The 27,202-nt window shown below is 38.6% G+C and overlaps 1 long non-coding RNA gene across 1 annotated transcript; it reads right to left on the reverse strand.

Moving 5' to 3' along the window:
* Positions 1-580: 580 nt before the first annotated feature.
* Positions 581-4,487, reverse strand: LOC145991415 (uncharacterized). Its single transcript, XR_014442056.1, has 3 exons — positions 4,397-4,487; positions 2,111-2,256; positions 581-702 (listed from the first exon to the last, which is right to left on the reverse strand). It is a non-coding gene; the product is annotated as an uncharacterized LOC145991415 (long non-coding RNA).
* Between the last annotated feature and the right edge of the window lie 22,715 nt (positions 4,488-27,202).

Raw genomic sequence — 27,202 nt, forward strand, 5'->3', positions numbered from 1 at the left:
ATAATACATGCGCCGACTCAGATTCCACACGCTGCACTCGAGATCAACGATTAACTTTTAGTTTAAAAGCCCCAAAATTTCAAAAACAAATTATTCAAGGATCCATTTAAATATCTGTGACTGTTCTCACTCGTACTCAAGCTGTACTTGGAACACAGTTTGCGATAAATGAAGATATTTCGAAAGAAACCACACAACCATTCAATTGAATGCTCTACAATGAATTCTAAACAGATATATTTATTTATTTATTTGCTCAACAAAATTTTCTCTATAATATTAAATGGGAAATTTGTGGGGTCATTGTATTAAAATTTTGCATTTCGTAGATAAACGTTTAAAATATAAGCGAAGAGAATTACTTGTCAACGAAACAAATGCAAGCAATAAAGACATTTTCTGTTGATGTCCTCAGCATGTCTTCTATTTTTTTTAAATATTTACACCATATCTAATCTGCTGTATTTCACAAAATTATTGAACATTTTAACACTAAGCTTGCTGCAAAATCAACAGTAAACTAAATTTGCAATTGAGAGAGAATATGGAGTAAATTCTACTTACCAACCATTTATGACTTTTCTTCTCGCAACATGCAACACTTGGAGTCCGACTGTCTTCACAGTGCCAAATGACTGTCACGGTGCCCACTGACTGTCGTCACAGTGTCCATTGACTGTCGTTCATGAGTCGTCCATGCCTCTGAAAAGTACAAGGTGAAAAACATAGAACCAAATACTGTAATTTTATTTAGTAACAACTGAAGCTAAATGTAAATAGAAGTTAACATCAGTGAGACTAGAGGGGCAACTCAGGCACTCGCCCGAGGTCCCGCGCTACAGTGAAACCCGCTTTAGATATAGGGTAAGAGGGGGGAATTGGGAGGTATGTTTTTAAAACGAAGCTGTGATACTTGTTTTAAGACTTTGGACCCAATTTATTATCTAGAGAACCTTCAATTACCATCTCTTGAACACACTTTAATTGTTTTACCTCCTTATTTTATGCATTAAAAAATTAAAAAGTAATTTACAACCCAATTACCCCCATGGGGGTAATTTGGAGGTAGGCTATACCTAAGAACTAACAAGATATTAGTGCTACAGTCTGTGGAAAAAAGTGTGTTAAAAAAGAAAGTAAAAACTACAATTTACACTCAGTTTTAATAGGAGAAAAAAAAATATTTTTTAAAATTACAAATGTTTTTAAGAAAACTTCGCAATTTTCTTAAAACTAAATAAAACAATATTATCCCAGTATTCTAGGGCTTTGAAAACCTACTGCTTACAGTTTATATGTGTAGGTAAATGATAATACATACAGTAAATTTTTTGGTACAACTTAAAATTTTTTAGAGTATCTCAAAACTTTGAAAAACATGGGGGTAATTGGGAGGTAGTTTGCTCCCCTCCTTAAACCCCTCCTTTAAAGTGCATGTATTAAGATTTTTTAAAATGCTTCATACTCCTTGGAGTATATTTACTTGTTTTAAGGTTAAAAATCAAACAATTCCAGCTTGACAAAAGATTAGTGTTACATTTAGTTAAGGCAGGACAAACATAGTTTTTTTACATTTAAAGTCAGAAAAGTGCAGTAGTCGAAACAATTCTTTTTTACTCGCTAGAGAATTGAAGCAAAATGCTGAAAAAAATACAATTAGTGCCCAGTGAATAAAGCTATCATTCTATGTACTAGTTATTGTTTTATGATAATACAGGAAATTAATAAAAATAAAATAACATGATACCACCCACTTACCCCCCCCCCACCCAATTCCCCCCGCTTACCCTAAAAGTTAGTTGTTTGTGTGCGATTTATCAGGAATTTAGAGGAGACTAGTGCTTCCCACCTTGGTGTCATATCTAGATCTTTATTTTCATAGCTAGAAGCACCATTCTACCGTTGAGACCATCATGCATTCGTAGTAATGAAAGTGAACATTCGCACCCGAAAGTATCTCGGGAACCCCTGGTGCGTGATCGAACGAAAGCAAGTCTCTGCGCAAGTAGTAACTCAAGAGGGCTCGATCAATAAACGCGTGAGAGGGAAAGGGATTGCGTGGAGGAGAAGAGCGACTGCAGCTAACATTTTCATTGATATCATAGTTTACCTGCTTCTAACAAGGCACTCCTCTTGGCAGGTGCTGTCGCTGGGATGTCTTCCTCCATGTTGCCTTCTTTGACATCTTAGGTCGGATAGGAAGTCGAATTTAGTTGCATCATCCAGCATTTCTCGGTTGGTGAAGTGTGACAATGCCTGTGAAATAGAAATTGAATTTCGTGTACAATTCAATTCGTTCCCTGAACTTCCAATAACAACTGATATGTAAAGCTAAATAAAAGTTTGTTTCTTTATCCTCAAATACGCTAGTTGAACTGTGAAGTAAGGATCGAACCAATGCACTGTGTCTTCGCCAAGAATCGAATCCGTTGTCTTGATTACAGAGGACATCTTTTTACTATTATGTTGAAATTCATCCTATGTTATGATAATTGATAGGCTAAATGTATAGACGGTGTTAAAGGCGGAGCTACTGCGGAGCATGCGCACTCGTCTGGTGCCCCTCGAACATCCGGTTACGCTTACAGTGCTATGGACGTTAATATGAAAGGGCAAAGTGGAGATTCTTTTACAAGAAAATAGGGTGTCAGCTGTGTAGCATATGGTTGTACAGTTCGATCGGGAACAAATTTATTGAGTCAAGTATCACTTCGTAGGTTTCCGAAGGACGTAGAGAGACGAAACCTGTTGATACAAGCAGAACGAAGAAAGGATTTGTACGACTTGCATTGTTTTACAAACATGTTGATCATTTATCTGCGTATTGTGTTGTGGTGAAAAGCACGCCTCTTAGTGAGGTTTCAAACCGAAGCGACACGCGACAGCACTGGTTCGTACCGAAGTGACAAGCGACACAGTCCCATTTAGTCTATAAATAAGCATTTACCGTTCATGGGAGATCAAGTCTCAGGTGGCACAATACACGCCATTGGAAATCTGAGCGACACGTGCAGCTTGTCGTGTCGCTTCGGTTCGAAAAATTTCATTGATCACTGAGGATTCACTTTTTAGTGGCACGGAGATTACACACCGAAGCGACAAGCAACAGCCCCTTTACTCTAAAGGAAGCAATTCATCTTGCATACGAGTACAACCGACCGAGGCGACGCGATGCATGGTACTGAGAAAACAACAGTCCAGTTCAAGCGAAACGTGCATTGGTTCGAAAGGAAGCTTTCAGACTGCAGCGATACGTGTCTCTTGGAAACCAACATTCAAAAATAAACAACACCTTCCGAATTAAAGAGACACGACAAATTGCAGGTGTCGCTTGTCGCTCGGAATGGGCCGTTTTATCAATACCGTGTATTGTGTTGCCCAGGCCTGTTATTTGCGCAAGCGTGACTGGTGAATGGTTTGCTTTAGATCGAATGCTTCTGTACGAAATCCCGATATCGCTTGTCGCTTCAGTCTGAAAACTCCCTTGTTGTTTGAAGTAAATTCGTGCAAGTGAAAGTGGTATGCCATATCATAGAATCATCTTTCCCTCACTTTTCCATTTACAAAATAATTGAATATATCTAAACTTTCATACGTTTTGAGTTCGCGTGCGTGTACACGAGATACTATTATGCTATACAACTGCCCGCCACAAAGACACTTCATATTTTAATAATCTGCTCTGCAGTTGATCATCCGACGGATTCTAGACGTCCACTCCTTCATAGTAGAACTTTAACAAATACCTTTCTTGACTATCGTCGCACAACTGATGAAAACAAGCGCCCATTTCTTGCTTCGTATGACGGTGAATCTGCACTGGCAACAACGGGGACTGGCCTAAACCGGAAGTTCCGGGGGGACCGGGCAAGACCTCACCAATGTTTATGTTTACATTTTTAACACGGTCTATTTGTAAAACTACCTTCTGTAATAGGAGTTTCTCTCTGTTGATGGTAGCAACTAATTAAATAAATATTCTAATATTCATTTCATCAAAAGTTTGTCTTGTTTTTATGTGTAAGTAATGTTAATAGATTTGACGTCATTGTCAAAATTAACGAAGCTTAAAGGAAACGGTAGTAAAAACGTATTTTCACACAGTATACAATGCACGAAAAAATTGTGTAATAAGTTTATGTTCATCCTTTACAAGCCTAACAAACATGTCTTATCTCAGTCAAGTGGCTGTCCATTATTAATAATAATATGTATTGAATAGTGATTGAATTTTATAGTCGTGTCATGTTTCTGTGACGGCATTTACCATGCACCCCTTCATTATAACAAAATAAAATTCCTGATGAAAATGAAATTTCGAATTCTTGAAGTTTACTGAGCGAACAAAAAAACAAACATGTTCAATTTCTATTATTATTATATAACCCTTACTTACATGTATTTTTCGTTGATTGAATTTTGAGACCTATTTTTTTTAGTTTCATGACAAAACAGCTTTCATTTTAAGATGATAAGTTCTATAGAAAGAACATGCAAGTATTGTTGCCTTCTAACAATAACAGAGTTCAGTTCAACCCCGACCTATCTCCAAGGGAACCAAGAATTAGTGACACTCTGTTTGTTGTGAGAAATGTCGTGCAGTGGGCTGCATAAACATTACCAAGCAAATTGTCCATTACCATGCTTATTTTATGTTTTAGCCAATGAGAACTTCAAGAATTTGAACAAAGTATCAGACAAGCTGCTGACAACCTACACCAGTATACATAAACATCTATTCCTTAAAAACTCATAGGATTCAAGCGAAATTAATAAAAATAGCCATGGACAATTTACCAAGTAATACTTGTGCATCCCTATGTACTCTTCGCGACACCTTATTGTCCGCCCTGAAAAAATTCAGTCCTGAATTCGTAAATTTGGCAACATCTCACTTCAGAGCCAACTTGCAACAGTTCTTCTTTCTAAATAAAAAAGGCTCTTGTGAATTTTCATTCTTTCACATTCCATGATGGTAGAAACCCTAAACTAGTAATACAATACATAATTAATTAAACAAAACTCGTAAGTAGATATGAGAGTGCTGAATTTCTTTTTACGGTTCTTCGTTCTGAAATTGAAAGTAGGGAAATTCATGTGCAGTTTGAAACACTGAACAGGTTCTCCTCCACCTTGAGGAAATTATAGACATGACATCATGTATATATTGGCTTCTTTAAACTGGTAGCTAAGTTTATCGTGATCTACTTTGAGTAGAGATAACGTGATTGTTCGTAAAGAGGGTGGGGTCCCGGGTTCGATACCCGGTGGAGGCACATAGTGGTTCGGATCCCACTTTAAACTGTAAGTCCAGTCCCGATTAGCCTTACTGTGCATAAAGTGGACTTAAAACACCAAATCAACAAATCAAACAACCATATAGAGGGTGGGTGATCGTAGGTTCGATTCTCTATGGAGGCATGACTTTTCTTTTTCAAGAGTATAGCGTTGGGCGTAAAGTTGATCCACCGTGCTTGGAAATTAACTTTGGTCTGTGTATTTCACGAGGTGAAAGGAAACAGTAAGAGGTGCAGCATTTCCTGAAGCTATTTCGATGGTAGGAGGCAATCATGTGTCACGTGGAATGCGCAGAATCAAGATAGGTAGAGCTAAGTCTGAGTATTTTGGATACAAAGCAGTGGCGAATTAACGATCATTCTCTGCTTTGCATATCGCATGAGTCTTGGTCGCAATAGGCATTTCCTTACGTGAATTTGTGATTTGCTATTAGTTTTAGACGCATCGGAAGATGGAGGTGAGTATTAACATCAGTCAGAAGGAACGGACATAACATAATCGATCTTAGCCATTTGAACCTTAAACATCCCCCTTCGTTACAGTATTGCACTACATTACTGCTTAACATAATTCTCTCAGTGTGTGTGTGTGTGTGTTAGTATATCGAAACGAAATAATGAACACTTTAGGTGTGCAGAACAATACAATACATATCTTAAAAAACATTACATACAGCATTCCGAATACATGCGATATGTGAATTGGTCATAATGTGTGTGTTAAGGGGAAAAAATGCGCAGAAGGGACATCCCTCGAAGTGTGCATCGGATTAAGTTTTACAGTGTTCTAATACCAACGGCGTGTTTTCAGCTACGAAAAAAAGAGGAGAGGGTTGGATTTGAACCCGTGACCTTTCATGCTTGACGAAAAACAAGGATACCACGTTCTAACCAACTGCTCTACAAAAACCTACTGAGAACACGCAATTAAAAACATGTTGACGTGTGTGAAAGCATCCACTTTCTTGTGTTCCAAGCACATTTTTCTCCACAAGTCGTGAAAATCATAATTTTTTGAGAACTGTTTGATATCATGCAGGGTATTGTGAATAAAATGTCGCATAAACTCCTCATAAATTTGCCTCTTTCTGCTCAAACTTGATGGCAATTTCCTTTAGGTGGAGGAAAGTCCTATTCAGTGTTTCAAACTTATCTAATTTCAAGTAGAGCAGCAGAATCGTAAAAATTCCTCAACATACTTAATCCAATTTACTATTTCTGTTTGAGTGTGTGTGTTATATTAGCGGTGTATAGTTTCTAAGATCATGGAATGTGCGAAATTGGAAATATTTCACAGCAGCGTTTTTCGTCTAGTTCAATGACCGACTCAATGTTGGCTACCCTCAACTGGCGCTCAAGTGCAATGTTGCTACGTTTACAAATTCAGAACTTAGAATTCTTTGGGAAGAGTGCATTTAATTATTATGTAAGCCATACTTACTTTCTTTTCCCTTGTTAACTGAATTTGCCAGTTAATTCTGCCATTCTTTGAGACATTTTTACAAGACAAGCTCTAAGAAACGGTTAACATGTGAGCATTGTTGTACTGTAGGAACCTAGAACTTCGTCGTTTCTCGGAATTTTGAGGAAGCGGTCTTTCCACCCCTAGCAGTCGCAGGTCAACAACAGGCAGGGTTGGGCGTTGAGTGTTGCCGTTGCGTCCAAACAATGTTTTGAGCTTGAGTAGATTGAAGAACGACCGCTTGTGCAGCGGTAAACCACATATATGCAAACATTTACAACTGGTCCCGAATCAGAGCGCAATACACACTAAATAAGTATAATGGTGGCAGGATGCCTCATATCTCCAGGTAAGTAGTATTATTCGCACCAAATATCCATTCTACTATTGAAACAGTCTAAAACACGCAACGTGTTAAGTAGTGTAAGTTGATTGTTTCTAAGTAGTACTTAGTAGGTTTTGTAATGGTATAGTGGGGTTAAGCCATGACCGCGCGAGATGTTTAAGAGGAAGCGGCTGAGCGGCGATCGCAACTTCAAGGATAGAACAAAAACCCACACTATATATCACAAATACCTTTTTGTGTCGCCCTTCTCGCACGACAACGCAGGAGTCTACAAGCAGCGTCGACGAGAAGCGCGAGACAAAGCCCTGTAATAAATGTACACTCTATATATATATGTATATAATGCACACACAAAATTAGAGGGTCCGTCAACGAATAGCACTCTGTGCCTTCTCCGTTGAATTCATTCACAATCTCAATTACTATATATCATCCAATCTTATCTTTTGGTCTTGCCCTCAGGAAAATACAATATTACTCAATAGTACCCTTGGTACAGATCTATCGTTACCTCGTGATGCGTATCTCGTGCGCGTTTATATCTGTTGCCGCACAATAGTTTTGTAGTAAGACAAAATTTGCTATTTGCTACATTCAATCATCGACAACGTATTGCATTGCACAAATATCATGTATTTCAAAAAACAACAATCAAACAGGTAAAAATTGCCCGATATCAACAGGGTCAGCATAAGCCCAATACTAGTTTCACAAAAGACGTGCGTCCACGTCGAAATTCCAAAAAAACACGTCCTGCGTGTATAAATTTAATTGACTTCAACCATTCACTTCATTAACAACACGTATTCAGTATACTGACCTTTCCCTCGGCTCATTCAAACATTAAAGATTTAACAATTACAATACATCATAGCCCGTACGTTCACTACAAGCAAGTTTTCCTTTTGCATCACACCGTTTTTTCTTTTACATTAACAAGTTTTGCATTTTAACAACATTACCCCCCCAATTCTCCTGATTCTTAATGCTACCGTAGAAAAAGGTGCAAAAGTGCAATTGGAACAAACGTCCCGAACCAATTAATAAAGGAAAAGGGGGGGGGGGCAAAACGAAGGTTCGTAATTTAGCGTTAGCGACGAGGACTTCAACTCGACGCCCCTTTGTGACTACCAGCCAACTATCAAGTAAGAATCAATCTGTTATGTTCCCACTGATTTTGACGTATAATTATCTTTCATTTAATTCACTTAAAGCGTTCAAGACGTCCAAAAGGCGACGCGCAACAAAAGATGAGAAAGGGTGAGGACAAACAGAATGCAATAAAAGTTTTATGCGCAATGCTTACGCCTGGTTAAAGAGAGATACGACGTGGAACTTCGGCACTAAGATGTTAAGTTCATTATCACAGCAGAGAGAATTTACGTACCTACGCCAAACAAACTTCGGCCTCAGAGTCCTCGTAAGGCCGCTGCCCTATTTAAGTCCTTGTCCTCTTTGATATCGACCCATTCCTCAAAAGGCAAACTAGGAGAACTTCCGTCCGTAGGTGCAGCACGCTGGGCACGTCTCTCGCTGGCTAAGTTGTGCAAAAGGAGTTTGACCTTCGCGTTCCCGTCGATTCAGAAGTCGTTGAAGCAACTGCCGAGGTGTTTTACGTCCTCAGCGCTTGTACCAAGTCTGCCGCAAGAGGCAGCACTGGTCACTGAGCCATCGAGGACGAACGGCCTCTGATGGCGGAAAATTAAACTAATATTTTACGTGAAATTTTCTCAATATGTAGCGTTTGTGATATATGAATATAAAAACGTTACAGTATGCATTTGTAGCCTCTTTTTTTTATCAATTGAATATCAGTTTTTGACACATTTTGACAATTTTTTGTCGATGTTTTAGCGTTTAGCGATGTTTTAGTAAAATTTCCCTTTTTTCCCACCTCGTACTTGTAGGTATATCACGATCTTACGTGATATAACTTAACCTATTCATTTTTTTTTCGTGCTAAACTACACGAGCCTCTACGTGCTTTGACCTACTTTAGAGAGTAGTGGTAATGGACCGTTTCTGGAACCGAAAGTGAGGCTCGGTGAGGCTCGCCTTAATGGTTTTCTCTTGTAAGGCATAAGCCTCATTTTCTCGCAGTGTTGCCAACACCTTACTCGAAATAAAATCACCAAGGTTTTTTCCTTGGTCTAACCTAACCTAAAGCAAGGAGCTTGCGAGCTTTTCTTTATGGATTTAGCCTCAGTGGTAGCATATTTTGACGATTTTTTTTGTTGATTTTATAGCGTTTGACGACTTTTTTCACCGCATCAAATTTTTTTCCCACTCATACTTGATACGAATGCCACGATCTTACGTGATATAACTTAACCTATCCTTTATGTTTCTTACGAATTTTTTAAAACTGCTCCGTGACCCTCTCGTTCTTCACGTCGTACGCGAAGGACTTCTCTGCGATCAGGATGACGCTGCACACGGTGTCCTCGGCAGGGACTGCGAACCGAATTTGAACTCGAACTGAAACATGCTCCAGTTCGACTTATAGTTCGCACCCGAACCTGAACTGAAATGTTTCACTACATTCTGGTGCACCATAACTCTCCGTGTACTTTCAGTTTCAGTTCAGTTCCGGAATGAAACATCATTGTGAACACTTTTGGTTAGCACCCGAACCTGAACTGAAATGTTTCGTTACATTCTGGTGCACCATAACCCTCCGTAGTAGACCCAAATAGACAGTTCACAAACCGAAAGTGAGGCTCGGTGAGGCTCGCCAAAACCTCAAAAACTCACTTTCTCTCCACGTTCCGTGCCTCATTTATTGTGCTGACGATGTTTCGCAGCGAAGAAAACAGCACCAAAACATCAACAACTCACTTTACTCATTTGAGGTTCACCAAAACCTCAAAAACTCATTTTTATTAATTGAGGTTCACCAAAACCTCAAAAACTCATTTTCTCTCCACGTTCCGCGCCTTCATTTATTGCGCTGACACAGCGTGATGAGTAAATAATGCACTCTCTCATCCTTGAAGTACGAATGCATCTTATCGTAATTTTTTTCCAAGTCTCGGCCAATGTTTATATATCGTGACCTTTGTAAACCTCTCGGGGGAACGATGTGCCGCACACACACGCGCGCGCGCGCGCGTGCCTGTATTGTGACGCGAGCAAACAAACAAAATAATAATTGTTTTTTTTTTAGGATTCCTGGCCCCTATAACCTCGCCAGGGGTGCGTGGTGCCCAACCAAAAACGTAAAGGTTCTAACGGCTGCGGTTATAGATAACCACACCTCTATAGAGTTTCACGTGTTTTTTTTTCTCTCAAACTTCCATGAAACTCTACAGAGGACCTCCGTAATGCATGCAACGTGTACTAACGACTCTAGTGTTATTTTGATGTTGTATTTTTTATATAGAGTTTATTGTGATATAGATAAAAAATTATGTTTATTATAATATTTTCTTGAAGATTGGAGAATGTGTGTGTGTTACAAATAAAGTTGCATGCTTTTTTCTAGTGTGTATGTCTATGTGTTTTGATGTTCGACAGCATCTGAAACGATAAAAAAAAGAATTTTATTGTTAATTTTCTCATGTAAAAACAACAAAATTTTGTGCAAATTCTGATTGTCTCGTGCTATAGTGCAAAAAAAAAACTGATGAAAAAAAAAAGATATTGTAACTGATAACTGATGAAATTGACATTGTAACCGATCTGAACTAGTGAAATTCGTATTGTGCCATTGTAACTGATTGTGCTAGTACAAAAATTTCTTATTGTAACTGATTGTGCAAGAAAAGATGTTAAATCTGTTAAAACTGCTCCGTGACCCTCTCGTTCTTCATGTCGTGGACGAAGGACTTCTCTGCGACCAGGATGACGCTGCATAGAGTATCGGCAGGCAGCGCGTCGTGGAACTCGCAGACGATCTTGATGTTGGTTCGATCGTTGACCACGGCCTGCTTCCTTTTCGTGGTATTGATGACGAACATCGGCCTGTGGGTTTTGAATTCGCTGGGCGTGTAGTACACGTCCACGTTTCCCTCGGTCACGCGCTTGTAAGCCGTGTAAGCTTCGTAAAGTTTGAGGTAATCGTCTTTGGTCATGTCGAGGTTGTAATTTTCGCGCGGGAACACTTCGTTCCTACCGTTCTTGAGATAAACGTTCTTGATCTTGCAGTCGTCGAACTTGCTGGAATCTTTTTCCTGATTGTTGTCGCACCCGGTCTGAAAGAGCACTACGACGAAATCTGGCATGTCGAACTGTATGTTGTTGAACTGAGTCGTGACGTCGAATTCCAGGTGACTTCCCGACGCTATCTTCTGCACGCACTGGTAACCGTGAAAGTGAATGGGCACCTGCGGACTTTTCAAGATCTCCGCTTTGTACTTGAGGGCGTAGTTCGTTTCGTATTCCACGATCGGCATTCTTAACTCCATGCTCCGGATGACGCATTTGGCTGCTTCGGGTAAAGTGTTGGCTATCGGCGTGCCGTCTGCGTTCAAGTTGGTGTATCGCATCAGTGCGTCGTTGTCGTTGGCCGCTCTTCGAAACGTGATCCTCAGTCCTCCCTTCCACATGATCTCCTTGTAGTCCGAGAAGAATCCCGGCAGCAGACGCATGGGAAAGAGCACCGTGTGACTTCTCGTCGATATTTTGGTCCCCGCTTCGACCCCCCCCCCGCCTGGTAGTATGCTGCGTCCGTTTTGGATAATTTCAATGTTCCCACCGCCGTCGACGTGATGCCTGGATAATCTATTCTGTCGATGACGGTGTTGTGTTTCCTCACTTCCACTTGCGAGAACAGGTGAGGCACGAAGTTGTCCACGAGTATCAAATTTGCTGCTGCGGGGAACGCGTCTCCGCTTTCCTTCACCACGTCGAATTGAAGGTAAAGGTCCGCTCTGTGAGGATTTCCGAATATAGGTTCTATTCATATTTTACTCACGTATAGGTGTACATGATGAATCAGCAAACAGATTTGTCCTAAGTCTTACCGTTTCCAAGATAACCCCACTTCCGATCGCCATTTTCGATTTCCGAACATAGGTTCTATTCATACTTTTTCTCATGTATAGGTGTACATGATGAATCCGAAAATAGATTTGTCCTAAGTCTTACCGTTTCCAAATTAACCCCACTTCCGGTCGCCATTTTGGATTTCCGAACATAGGTTCTATTCATATTTTTTTCTCACGTATAGGTGTACATGACGAATCCCCAAACAGATTTGTCCTAAGTCTTACCGTTTCCAAGATAACCCCACTTCCGGTCGCCATTTTGGATTTCCGAACATAGATTCTATTCATACTTTTTCTCACGTATAGGTGTACGTGATGAATCCGCAAACAAATTTTTCCTAAGTCTTACCGTTTCCAAGATAACCCCACTTCCGGTCGCCATTTTGGATTTCCGATCATAGCTTCTATTCATACTTTTTCTCACATGTAGGTGTACGTGATGAATCACCAAACAGATTTTTCCTGAGTCTTACCGTTTCCTAGATAACCCCACTTCCGGTCGCCATCGCTTCTTCGAAAAGATGATCGAGGAGGTTGGGAAAAGTGGATGCATGCTAAAATTTATATATAAATACCGAGAAACTTCTATTTAAATAACATCTTTTAAAAATGACAACTTGTATAACTGACTTACCACTTGAACTGCTGTACAAGATTTTTGAGTACACAGTCGACGGAGGTGAGGATGTTGCGAGGCTCGTTGAGTTAAAGCAAAATAGTGCCTGAATTTCGTCCACCGTGCGAGATGATTTTTATGGATAATCTTCGCAAAATAAGCGGTATTAAAAGTTTGCAGAATCCCGAGTCTCTTTTTCGGGCTGCAGGCAAAAAGTTAGCCGATGGGATGGACGAGCTTTATGAGGCGAGAGAAGGAAGGCGACGATATACAGATGATTGGTATGAGTCAAATGCGGAAACAGGCAACATCATTACACAACTTATCGCATTGACTGAGGCGCGAACTTTCTTTCTAACCTGACATGATATATAAATAAAATACTATTACTATGAAACCCAAAGGTGTTGTCTATAGGCGGACTTGGCTAAGGGAAATTCTTTCTATTCTAAAATATTCCTATGTGTGTGTGAGTGTGTTTGTGTAAAGATTGATGCACTTATGTATGTGCAAATATTAAGGCATTGACCTGTTAAGAATGTTTGTACTTAGAATTATGTGTGGGTATTAACTTGTTAAGAATGTCACATCAATAATACTGGCTCGGGAATGTCATGACCCCTGTAACAAAGTTACGTGAATTGTGTTGATCGGAATTCCCTGATTAGTAATTTGAGGTTATAAATATAATATATTCTTACTACTTATGTGCGTCTAGTTTCTTACACCACAGATAAACGGTTACACAGTGCAACATTTAATTCGTCTATTTTTATTGATTTGGTGTTAAGTAGTGTATTTGGTGTTAGTATGTGTAGTATTATGTCTTGGAGGTGTGGTGTATGGTGCAAGCTAACTAAACAAAATGAATGTTTAAAGCAGAGGCAATTGTTGATTTTTTTTTGAACTTGAATACAGCTATTCGCCTATTTGGTTGAATACAGTTTTGCTCTACCTGCACTCCACTATATTTCTAAAAGTGCAGCGAACTAGACGGGGCTAATAATTTCCTAATTGCAATTATTTTTCCAAAGAAGCTAACACACACACAGCGTAAATTTATTCTTGTAGTGTTCTATTGATTAAATTGCTTCATTTTACTTCGCTCTTGCTGCGACTGTTGAACATTTAAAGAAGGTAGGGAACATGTTTCTAAGAGGTATGGGGATATAATTGATTGAGATAGAGATTATGTGAAAAGAGAAAATGTGTAAGCAGAGGATAAGGAAAATTCTATATTTTGAGTTTCTTATCGTGATAGAACAAGGAGATAAACAGATTAACTTTTTGCAGGTGACCAAATCTCATGAAACATCGATAAAGGATGTGCTTTCTATCGAAAATATAATTACTTATAAACGTGCAATGCATGATATTCTCGAAAACCCCAACCCCTTCAAGAATTCGAATCCAAGCGATATTTTAAACAGATGGAAGAACTACTTAAATGTTCATGTAGGAGATAAATCGGAAGTAAATGAAGTACACACAGCAGAACCTCATTTGATTGAAGTTAAAGATGCTATTAAAAAACTAAAAAAAATAAGAAAGCGCATACCAGCTGAGTTAATTAAATATGATGGGAATTCAATATTGTGTCAAATTCATAAATTAATTTGTTTAATATGGAATAAAGAAGAAATTCCTCAACAGTGGAAAGAATCCACAATTGTTCCTGTGATAAAATGAACTGCAATAATTATCGTGGAATTTCTCTACTCTCAACAACATATAAAATATTATATAACATTTTTTTTACAAGACTAACCCCCATATACTAATGAAATAATATATGTGGTTATCGATGTGGATTTAAACGTAACAGATTATTATTTTTTTTCACATCAGGCAGACACTTGAGAAAAGTGGGAATATAATTAAAATGTCCTATCAGCTATTCACTTATTTTTTTTAATAAATGCATATGATTCGATCAAAAGAGATTTAAAATACAATACAATAACAGTAATTGCGCCTGTGGACGCGAAAAATTGACCCCTTGAAGATAAATTGAGGTGTATTTGAAAATAAGATTCTTAGGAAAATATTTTACCCTAAAAGGGATGAAGAAACAAGTGAATGGTGAAGGTTACATAATTTAGAAATACATAATTTATGTTAGTTTCCAAGTATTATTAGATGGATGATTAAATCACGAATACTTAGGTGGGCACGAATGAGAAAGGAATAAAGGAGATTTTACAGGAATCTTGTTGGGAAACCTGACGGTAAAGGACCAAAACAAAGATGGAGATGAATCTAAAAGAAATCTGTAAAAATTGGAATAGAATATACATAAATTTTGCTCAGGATAAGTACAAATTGAACTGTAACTACGAATTTTCAGAATCAAGAGTGCTAGAGAATTAATTAATTAATTAATATTTAATGTAATAAAGGTAGTAATATAGTATTCTTATTGAGAAGAGAATTTCTACAAAACTTATTTTTCCTCGTACGTTTACTAATAGCAGTTATATTTGACATGTTTGACTAATCGCGAATCAACGTACGGAAGCCGTTGGAAGCAGTTTGAAGACTGAAATAGCTATAGAAGGACACTTATTATAATGTTAATATTTTAGTATAATGTTTCTAGGAATTGCTTCTCGATAATGTTTCTAGGAATTGCTTCTCGATAATGTTTGGTATTTAATTTAATCTGTTGTTAGATAAAATAATTATTAGAATTTAAGGATGGAAAATATGAACAGCGAATGAATGATGCGTTTGACTAATCGTGAAGATGAATATCACAGTACGTTTTTATCGTTCTTCTATAAACGAATATTGAAACGTTTCGGTAAACGTTCTTATACGTTCTTAAACGTCAATTTTTCGCGTCCACAGGCGCAATTACTGTTATTGTATTGTATTTTAAATCTCTTTTGACCGAATCATATGCATTTATTAAAAAAAATAAGTGAATAGCTGATAGGACATTTTAATTATATTCCCACTTTTCTCAAGTGTCTGCCTGATGTGAAAAAAAATAATAATCTGTTACGTTTAAATCCACATCGATAACCACATATATTATTTCATTAGTATATGGGGGTTAGTCTTGTAAAAAAAAATGTTATATAATATTTTATATGTTGTTGAGAGTAGAGAAATTCCACGATAATTATTGCAGTTCATTTTATCACAGGAACAATTGTGGATTCTTTCCACTGTTGAGGAATTTCTTCTTTATTCCATATTAAACAAATTAATTTATGAATTTGACACATTATTGAATTCCCATCATATTTAATTAACTCAGCTGGTATGCGCTTTCTTATTTTTTTTAGTTTTTTAATAGCATCTTTAACTTCAATCAAATGAGGTTCTGCTGTGTGTACTTCATTTACTTCCGATTTATCTCCTACATGAACATTTAAGTAGTTCTTCCATCTGTTTAAAATATCGCTTGGATTCGAATTCTTGAAGGGGTTGGGGTTTTCGAGAATATCATGCATTGCACGTTTATAAGTAATTATATTTTCGATAGAAAGCACATCCTTTATCGATGTTTCATGAGATTTGGTCACCTGCAAAAAGTTAATCTGTTTATCTCCTTGTTCTATCACGATAAGAAACTCAAAATATAGAATTTTCCTTATCCTCTGCTTACACATTTTCTCTTTTCACATAATCTCTATCTCAATCAATTATATCCCCATACCTCTTAGAAACATGTTCCCTACCTTCTTTAAATGTTCAACAGTCGCAGCAAGAGCGAAGTAAAATGAAGCAATTTAATCAATAGAACACTACAAGAATAAATTTACGCTGTGTGTGTGTTAGCTTCTTTGGAAAAATAATTGCAATTAGGAAATTATTAGCCCCGTCTATTTCGCTGCACTTTTAGAAATATAGTGGAGTGCAGGTAGAGCAAAACTGTATTCAACCAAATAGGCGAATAGCTGTATTCAAGTTCAAAAAATATTCAACAATTGCCTCTGCTTTAAACATTCATTTTGTTTAGTTAGCTTGCACCATACACCACACCTCCAAGACATAATACTACACATACTAACACCAAATACACTACTTAACACCAAATCAATAAAAATAGACGAATTAAATGTTGCACTGTGTAACCGTTTATCTGTGGTGTAAGAAACTAGACGCACATAAGTAGTAAGAATATATTATATTTATAACCTCAAATTACTAATCAGGGAATTCCGATCAACACAATTCACGTAACTTTGTTACAGGGGTCATGACATTCCCGAGCCAGTATTATTGATGTGACATTCTTAACAAGTTAATACCCACACATAATTCTAAGTACAAACATTCTTAACAGGTCAATGCCTTAATATTTGCACATACATAAGTGCATCAATCTTTACACAAACACACTCACACACACATAGGAATATTTTAGAATAGAAAGAATTTCCCTTAGCCAAGTCCGCCTATAGACAACACCTTTGGGTTTCATAGTAATAGTATTTTATTTATATATCATGTCAGGTTAGAAAGAAAGTTCGCGCCTCAGTCAATGCGATAAGTTGTGTAATGATGTTGCCTGTTTCCGCATTTGACTCATACCAATCATCTGTATATCGTCGCCTTCCTTCTCTCGCCTCATAAAGCTCGTCCATCCCATCGGCTAACTTTTTGCCTGCAGCCCGAAAAAGAGACTCGGGATTCTGCAAATTTTAATACCGCTTATTTTGCGAAGATTATCCATAAAAATCATCTCGCACGGTGGACGAAATTCAGGCACTATTTTGCTTTAACTCAACGAGCCTCGCAACATCCTCACCTCCGTCGACTGTGTACTCAAAAATCTTGTACAGCAGTTCAAGTGGTAAGTCAGTTATACAAGTTGTCATTTTTAAAAGATGTTATTTAAATAGAAGTTCCTCGGTATTTATATATAAATTTTAGCATGCATCCACTTTTCCCAACCTCCTCGATCATCTTTTCGAAGAAGCGATGGCGACCGGAAGTGGGGTTATCTAGGAAACGGTAAGACTCAGGAAAAATCTGTTTGGTGATTCATCACGTACACCTACATGTGAGAAAAAGTATGAATAGAAGCTATGATCGGAAATCCAAAATGGCGACCGGAAGTGGGGTTATCTTGGAAACGGTAAGACTTAGGAAAAATTTGTTTGCGGATTCATCACGTACACCTATACGTGAGAAAAAGTATGAATAGAATCTATGTTCGGAAATCCAAAATGGCGACCGGAAGTGGGGTTATCTTGGAAACGGTAAGACTTGGGAAAAATTTGTTTGGGGATTCATCATGTACACCTATACGTGAGAAAAAGTATGAATAGAATCTATGTTGGGAAATCCAAAATGGCGACCGGAAGTGGGGTTATCTTGGAAACGGTAAGACTTAGGACAAATCTGTTTGGGGATTCGTCATGTACACCTATACGTGAGAAAAAAATATGAATAGAACCTATGTTCGGAAATCCAAAATGGCGACCGGAAGTGGGGTTATCTTGGAAACGGTAAGACTTAGGACAAATCTATTTTCGGATTCATCATGTACACCTATACATGAGAAAAAGTATGAATAGAACCTATGTTCGGAAATCGAAAATGGCGATCGGAAGTGGGGTTATTTTGGAAACGGTAAGACTTAGGACAAATCTGTTTGCTGATTCATCATGTACACCTATACGTGAGTAAAATATGAATAGAACCTATATTCGGAAATCCTCACAGAGCGGACCTTTACCTTCAATTCGACGTGGTGAAGGAAAGCGGAGACGCGTTCCCCGCAGCAGCAAATTTGATACTCGTGGACAACTTCGTGCCTCACCTGTTCTCGCAAGTGGAAGTGAGGAAACACAACACCGTCATCGACAGAATAGATTATCCAGGCATCACGTCGACGGCGGTGGGAACATTGAAATTATCCAAAACGGACGCAGCATACTACCAGGCGGGGGGGGGGGTCGAAGCGGGGACCAAAATATCGACGAGAAGTCACACGGTGCTCTTTCCCATGCGTCTGCTGCCGGGATTCTTCTCGGACTACAAGGAGATCATGTGGAAGGGAGGACTGAGGATCACGTTTCGAAGAGCGGCCAACGACAACGACGCACTGATGCGATACACCAACTTGAACGCAGACGGCACGCCGATAGCCAACACTTTACCCGAAGCAGCCAAATGCGTCATCCGGAGCATGGAGTTAAGAATGCCGATCGTGGAATACGAAACGAACTACGCCCTCAAGTACAAAGCGGAGATCTTGAAAAGTCCGCAGGTGCCCATTCACTTTCACGGTTACCAGTGCGTGCAGAAGATAGCGTCGGGAAGTCACCTGGAATTCGACGTCACGACTCAGTTCAACAACATACAGTTCGACATGCCAGATTTCGTCGTAGTGCTCTTTCAGACCGGGTGCGACAACAATCAGGAAAAAGATTCCAGCAAGTTCGACGACTGCAAGATCAAGAACGTTTATCTCAAGAACGGTAGGAACGAAGTGTTCCCGCGCGAAAATTACAACCTCGACATGACCAAAGACGATTACCTCAAACTTTACGAAGCTTACACGGCTTACAAGCGCGTGACCGAGGGAAACGTGGACGTGTACTACACGCCCAGCGAATTCAAAACCCACAGGCCGATGTTCGTCATCAATACCACGAAAAGGAAGCAGGCCGTGGTCAACGATCGAACCAACATCAAGATCGTCTGCGAGTTCCACGACGCGCTGCCTGCCGATACTCTATGCAGCGTCATCCTGGTCGCAGAGAAGTCCTTCGTCCACGACATGAAGAACGAGAGGGTCACGGAGCAGTTTTAACAGATTTAACATCTTTTCTTGCACAATCAGTTACAATAAGAAATTTTTGTACTAGCACAATCAGTTACAATGGCACAATACGAATTTCACTAGTTCAGATCGGTTACAATGTCAATTTCATCAGTTATCAGTTACAATATCTTTTTTTTTTCATCAGTTTTTTTTTTGCACTATAGCACGAGACAATCAGAATTTGCACAAAATTTTGTTGTTTTTACATGAGAAAATTAACAATAAAATTCTTTTTTTTATCGTTTCAGATGCTGTCGAACATCAAAACACATAGACATACACACTAGAAAAAAGCATGCAACTTTATTTGTAACACACACACATTCTCCAATCTTCATCAAGAAAATATTATAATAAACATAATTTTTTATCTATATCACAATAAACTCTATATAAAAAATACAACATCAAAATAACACTAGAGTCGTTAGTACACGTTGCATGCATTACGGAGGTCCTCTGTAGAGTTTCATGGAAGTTTGAGAGAAAAAAAAACACGTGAAACTCTATAGAGGTGTGGTTATCTATAACCGCAGCCGTTAGAACCTTTACGTTTTTGGTTGGGCACCACGCACCCCTGGCGAGGTTATAGGGGCCAGGAATCCTAAAAAAAAAACAATTATTATTTTGTTTGTTTGCTCGCGTCACAATACAGGCACGCGCGCGCGCGCGCGTGTGTGTGTGCGGCACATCGTTCCCCCGAGAGGTTTACAAAGGTCACGATATATAAACATTGGCCGAGACTTGGAAAAAAATTACGATAAGATGCATTCGTACTTCAAGGATGAGAGAGTGCATTATTTACTCATCACGCTGTGTCAGCGCAATAAATGAAGGCGCGGAACGTGGAGAGAAAATGAGTTTTTGAGGTTTTGGTGAACCTCAATTAATAAAAATGAGTTTTTGAGGTTTTGGTGAACCTCAAATGAGTAAAGTGAGTTTTTGATGTTTTGGTGCTGTTTTCTTCGCTGCGAAACATCGTCAGCGCAATAAATGAGGCACGGAACGTGGAGAGAAAGTGAGTTTTTGAGGTTTTGGCGAGCCTCACAGAGCCTCACTTTCGGTTTCTGAACTGTCTCTTTGGGTCTACTCTCCGTGTACTTTCAGTTTTAGTTCAGTTCCGGAATGAAACCTCATTGTGGACTCTTTTGGTTCGCACCCGAACCTGAACTGAAATGTTTCGTTACATTCTGGTGCACCATAATCCTCCATGTAGTTTCAGTTTCAGTTCAGTTCCGAAATGAAACCTCGTTGTAAACATTTTCGGTTCGCACCCGAACCTGAACTGAAATGTTTCGCTACATTCTGGTGCACCATAACCCTCCGTGTACTTTCAGTTTAAGTTTTGTTTCGGATTAAAACTTCTTATTGAACAATTTTGGTATTTTGGGGCCTGCCAGATCCGAATATTTGGAAATAGATAAGATCCAAAATGCTATTAAGGCAGTGTTACTCAATTTTTTTGCCTGAGAGTCCCCCTTGACATAACTGAATATTTCTGTGTACCCCCTGAATTCTCAATATTTGATATACCTAAAAATTGTATGAAATAAGTGGACCAGTACGCTACATAATAATATGGATACGTAGTTATTACTTCTAAGTGGCAATATGTTTGTAATTCGTATATTTTGGTTGTGTTTGGTGTCATTTTTCATATTTTATAGCCTAGATTTCAATTATGACAAAATTAATGTAATATTGTTACAACATAAAAGAAATAACATTGTTGATTCAAATATTCAGTAGGTGCAAATACTATGGTACATACGAGGAGGAGGAACTTGTACTACAAAATTATGACATGTATCATTTACAATCAACCAAAGTTTGTGAAGCATATTTTTAAGGGCTTTTTCTTTAATCCATGGTTATTTGTAGGTGTGAAAATATCCATCGAGGATAGATGCTTATTTGCGTTTTTCATAAATTAACAGTTCATACACTATTATATTTTAATTTTCTATTTTCAGGAATTTAGAAAACCAAACAAAATTATGTAATTACATACAAAAGAGTAAATGCCATTTTCCATGAATTGGAAAAATGGGCACACTAATGAAGCTAGCCACAGCTCACATACGTAGAATTGTATCTGTTTTATTAACTACAATTTGGTTGCTGTACTGTGATGACATACGCTACTTTCATAAATGTATTTGTTTAACTACAATTTGTTTACTGTACTGTGATGTCATACGCTATTTTCAGAAATGTATGTTTGATTAACTATAATTTGGTTACTGTAATGAAGATACGTAACTTTTTCACAGTTAATTTTCATCCCATTGTTTAATGACATTTTGAACTGAATCAACTGCGGTAAAAGTGACGCGGCGGATTCATATAAACTTTTCGTTTTCATTTCACAGATAATTACAAAAAAGTACAATTGTCAGTACAATGTGAGATACAGTTCTTAAATGAAGAAAATGTAAAAGTTACTCAGTATTTTTCAAACATAGCAAAACGCACCCAGATCCTTAACATTTGGGTCTGGAAACGGTTTAAGTTCGAGAACTGAAACTGAACTGAAAACTTTCAAACTGCAAGTGAAAGTTCAGACCATCCACATTCGGATAGATATACTCCGGTTTCGTTCCAATTTTAGTTCTTGAACTGAAAATGGACAGAAGGGTTTCATTCCGGGCCGAACTAGAAGTACAACCTCAGATAATTCTAGTTACGGTTCGGATAGATATGGTCTGGTTTCATTCCAGTTTCAGTTTGAGAACTAAAAGTGAACCGAAAGGTTTCATTCCGGGCCGAACTGAAACTAAAACCCCAGATCATTTCAGTTACGGTTCGGACATATATATTCCGGTTCCATTTCAGTTTCAGTTCGAAAAGTGAAAATGAACCGAATGGTTTCATTCCGGGCCGAACTGGACGTAAAACATCAGATCATTCCAGTTCTGGTTCGGACATATATATTCCGGTTTCATTCCAGTTTCAGTTCGAGAACTGAAAGTGAACCGCAATGTTTCATTCCGGACCGAACTGAAACTGAAACTGAAAGTAGGTTTCAACTGCAGTCCCTGGTCCTCGGGCAATGGACTGTTGAACTCGCAGACGACCTTGATGTTGGTTCGATCGTTGACCACCACCTGCTTCCGCTTTGTCGTGTTGATGACGAACATCGGTCTGCGTGCTTTGAATTCGCTGGGCGTGTAGTACATGTCCACGTTTCCCTCGGTCACCCGCTTGTAAGCAGAGTACGCTTCGTAAAGTTTTAGATAATCATTTTTGGTCATGCCGACCTCTGTTTGTCAAAAATTCGAGATATTTGCAATTTAACGCAGGACTTGGAAAATTTTCGATTGATGAAAAAAATTGGTTCCATGACGACCTATGTTCATGTTGGTATGGGAGGACAGAGGACACCGAGACTCGACCAACGCACTAAACCTGACCTTTCTACGACTATTCGTTCAAAAGTTACGAGTGATCAAAGTTTTGGAGGGTGGGTGGGTTAACTTCTTACCCCTTGACCACAGGACCACCAAAACTTGGTACACGTATTCTACACCTCCAAAATCGACAGGGGGGTATCTAACGATACCGGATGGGGGTGTTTTTCGATATATTTTTTCGATAACTCTTACCATTTTCGAGATATTTGCAATTTAAGATTTTTTTTAACGCTGAACTTAGAAAATTTTTGATTGATGAAAAATTGGTTCTATGACGACCTATGTTTATTTTGGTATGAGTGGACAGAGGACACCGAAACTCGACCGACACACTAAACCCGACCTTTCTACGCCTACTCTACGTCACCAAAAAAAAAATCGACAAGGGGAGATTTTTCGATAACTCTCACTGTTTCCAAAATACTTAGGTTTTTGATAGACGACAACGACGGAGTCATCAATGAGTAAACATCTGAACTCGGTGAACACAAGTCAACTTTTTTCAGTACGTCAATATTTTTTTTCTTATTTCTTAGTGAATGGGTTAGGTGACTTGCAACGACGAAGGCCTTCTAGCAACACGTACTTAGCTTATGCCGGCGTAATTCGCTAGAATATGTTTTTAACTATTGTCATTTAGGAACTGCCCCAGTCCTGTTGTTAATTTGGAAAAGGTAATTGATCCAAAAATAACAAGGGGGGCAATTAAAGGTTCCAAATGACAATAGTTATAGTTTCTCCAATCTAGTAAAGTGGATTGGTCGAAATCTCCAAGGCGTATTTTGCATTTTTTTTTCAAATATGAACACGTTAAAACTGAACTGTCTCGGATTTTTGAGTTTTGTATTCGCCCTGAGAAAATTCTATATAAAATAACATACCTGAAAATTATATTCACAGTAGATTGACTTTTTTGAGTTTTGTATTCACCTCAAGAAATTCTATATAAAATAACATACCTGAAAATTGTATTCACAGTAGATTGAATTCTTGAGTTTTGTATTCGCACCCAAGAAATTCTATATAAATAACATACCTGAAATTCTATTTACAGTAGATTGAATTTTTGAGTTTTGTAATCACCCCAAGAAATTCTATATAAAATAACATACCTGAAAATTGTATCGCTATATACTAGACTTTTTGATTTCTGTGATTTTGGAGAAAGCAATGGCATCCACCACCAGTTTCAATCGTAAAAATGATAAAACTGAATGTGTTACTTGTGGGAAGCTAATCTCAAGGAACAATTTATCGGTACACAGGGCAAGATGTAGCGAAACAGGTTCGAGAATTAATCGTTCGTCACCTTCTAAGTCTTGTGCTCGATGCGGAAAGATGATTAGCATTACAAATTTAAGTAAACACCTGAAAATTTGCAAACCATCGACCGAACAAGGACCATTGAAAAGAAAAATCGATGATCCAGAAACGGAAGCTTCCACTTCCAAACAAGTTAAATTATCCGATGAACGAAAACCAATTAGATCTGCATTCAACCGTCATATTCAGGATTTCTCTTTTACTTCGGAACCAGGCTGTGACATTCTTAGTTTCTTGCGTGAAACGAAACCATCCGTGATAAATATTCTAAAAAATAAATTGGAAAATAATTCCATAAAAGTATACGTTGATCTATTTTCCGAATACGAAAAAGTCGATGGTACAACAAGAGTCTTTTATCATCGAACAAAAAACCAGGCTCTTCATTTGGCGGACGTCGATAATTTGGACGAATTTTATTCTGATCTTTCAAATGAACTGGTTAAGAAACACGACGATTTCGAGGCTACAGGGTCGGGATGGTCTCTGTGTGGAAGTCCTCACACGTTAATCGTTTACGTAAACCAATTCTCGCCTCTTCGCGCAACCAGCTATGTTCCTCTTCCAGTGGATATTAAAAATAAAAAAGCCGTGCTGAATATTCAAAATATAGATGATAAATGTTTTCTTTGGTGTGTGTTGGCGGAACTTCACCCGATTCATTGGTCAAATAATCCAAAACAGGTTTATCATTACAAGCAGCATGAATCTGAACTGGAAAATGCAACGGCTGGCATCGTGGAAGGTGAGTTTGTTCTCCACTGTATTCTTGCACACACCATTTTGCTTTCTTCGTGACGCTACTTTCTGTTCTCATGGCATACATTTTCGAACGCAAACCCGCGAACTCGACAATAATATCACCGTTACATTCATCTTTCAGTTTACCTAGGACTTTTTTGTTGAGGGAAGGAATCCCAAATCAGTTGGGTTGAGGATATGCAGAAGTATCGAAATACTCAAGCATGGAAGGATTTTTTATGTCTTCATAGAGGTTAGGTGTTTGTATGCTGTAAATGAAGCTGTCGGTGTCCGTGTACAAAAGTGATATCTTATCATTGAAGAAGGGTTTCATCACGTCATAATGAAATTCGAACATGTAAAGTTTCGACAAGTCGAGAACCGTTGCGCCAACGTAAATTGGTTTTCTGAATTTCATCAATTTTATATCTAGATTGAAAAGTGCCAAATTCTCATTGTAAATTTTTCTCGACTTGAATCTAGGATCGGCCACCCACTTCATGCATTTATTTTTATCTGAAACCAATTTCACGTCTACATGATTCCGCACGTTTTCCATCGTCTTGCCATACACCGCGTTATTCATCAATTTAAAAAAATCTTTGTCTAAATCGGAAGTGGCAACTGTCCTATGTTGCGTGTTTGTTTCAATGTACGGTTTGAGCCACTCGGAATGTTTAAACCTGAGGACTCTTCTAATCTTCGCTACCTTAGCACCCTTCCCGATCAAGAATCGGAGATTCGAGTAATGAACAACGTATCTCTTTTTCCCCTCTAGAGTCAATAAAAGCTTGCATTGATTAGAATGAGGCGAAGATTTGAACTCGGATGCCGGTGGTAAATCGCTGAACAGATCGTGTAAATGGTGGGGGAATTCGATATCCACCTCTGCGAAGAAGCCATACTCACTATCATCGAAATTTTCTATGTCTATTGATGCTCATTCGAATCCCCCGTAAGGAAGTTTCTGTACCTTGGCATGTCCGTAGAGATTATTAACGTCAGCGTAGAAGATGTAATTCGATGCTCGATTTGAATCATAATCTTCTTTCATGTGCACGTTGTTGGCTTTTGCATATCTCTGTACACATTGTACCATCCCGCCACGAATCCCCCTCTCGATGAAAAGTAACATGTCCACGTCCGATATCAGTTCCAGCTTGACCTTTGTCTGGAATAACATTGCCGACCACGCTAATCCCGGTAGGCTGTAGAAATACGCTGGATCTAATTTATAAATATTCGTTGCCGTTTTCCTGAACGCTTGAAAAACATCCGCGAGTATCGTTACGTCTAATTTTAAGTAGGCATCGTGGTAGTCTCCGAGTGTCCTACATTCTAATTTCTCCCACATGAGTTGCGCGTGTTGGTATTCTTCTTCCGTAATTACTTTCTCTCTGAGTCTGCTGTAAAATTCTCTTGGAAGTGGGAGAGCGTCGTCATTAAATTTAGAATTATCACTAACATATTCGTAAGGATAAATCCCTTTACGTCTAACGAGTTCTATGTCTACGTTGGGAAAACTAGCTTTTGTAATTTTGAATTGTTCGTCTAAAAGTTTGCTGGCAAGAGCGTCCAGGCTGGCAGAGAGAAATCTGTATGAATCCAGAAACCTCATCTCGATGGTATTTTTAGTCTCAGGAATCATAACTTTCTTACTTATAGAGATGTATCGTTTTTCGTTTTGAGCAAGAATATCTATTTTTTGAGTGTCGTATCCGAGTTTCCTAATTAAGGGATGAAAATCGTAATTAGAACCATTGTGAAAGAATATGGGGACAAATTTTGGTTTTTGGATTTTGAGGTTGCATGCATTACAGATTCCGCTTATGAAGCAACCGTCCGTATGCGAATGGTAAAACACTTTACGATTGTCGTCTGTGAAGTGGTTATCACACACAGGATACTTGACAGTGTCATAGTAATTTTGAAGTTCGATAGCAGATAACGGAAGCATCGGTTTCGATGTTTGCAGCATGCATCCAATTTTCCCAACCTCCTCGACCATCTTTTCGAAGAAGCGTTCGATTGCATCGGGTCCTCGGTGTACGTACGGTTCATCTATTTTATCCTGTCGCACGACAACGTAACCGAAACTGTTTGGTTCGTGAAGCTGGTAAGGTGTGGTGGAAGAAACTTCGGGATCCGGATCGCAGTATGAGAGTGGTTTGAGGAACGCCTCGAAATCAGCAACGATGATGGCCGGATGTTCCAACAATGCCTTGTGCA

Source organism: Lepisma saccharinum, chromosome 8 (genome assembly GCF_977018435.1).
Source record: "Lepisma saccharinum chromosome 8, izLepSacc3.1, whole genome shotgun sequence".
NCBI classification, from domain to species: domain Eukaryota; kingdom Metazoa; phylum Arthropoda; class Insecta; order Zygentoma; family Lepismatidae; genus Lepisma; species Lepisma saccharinum.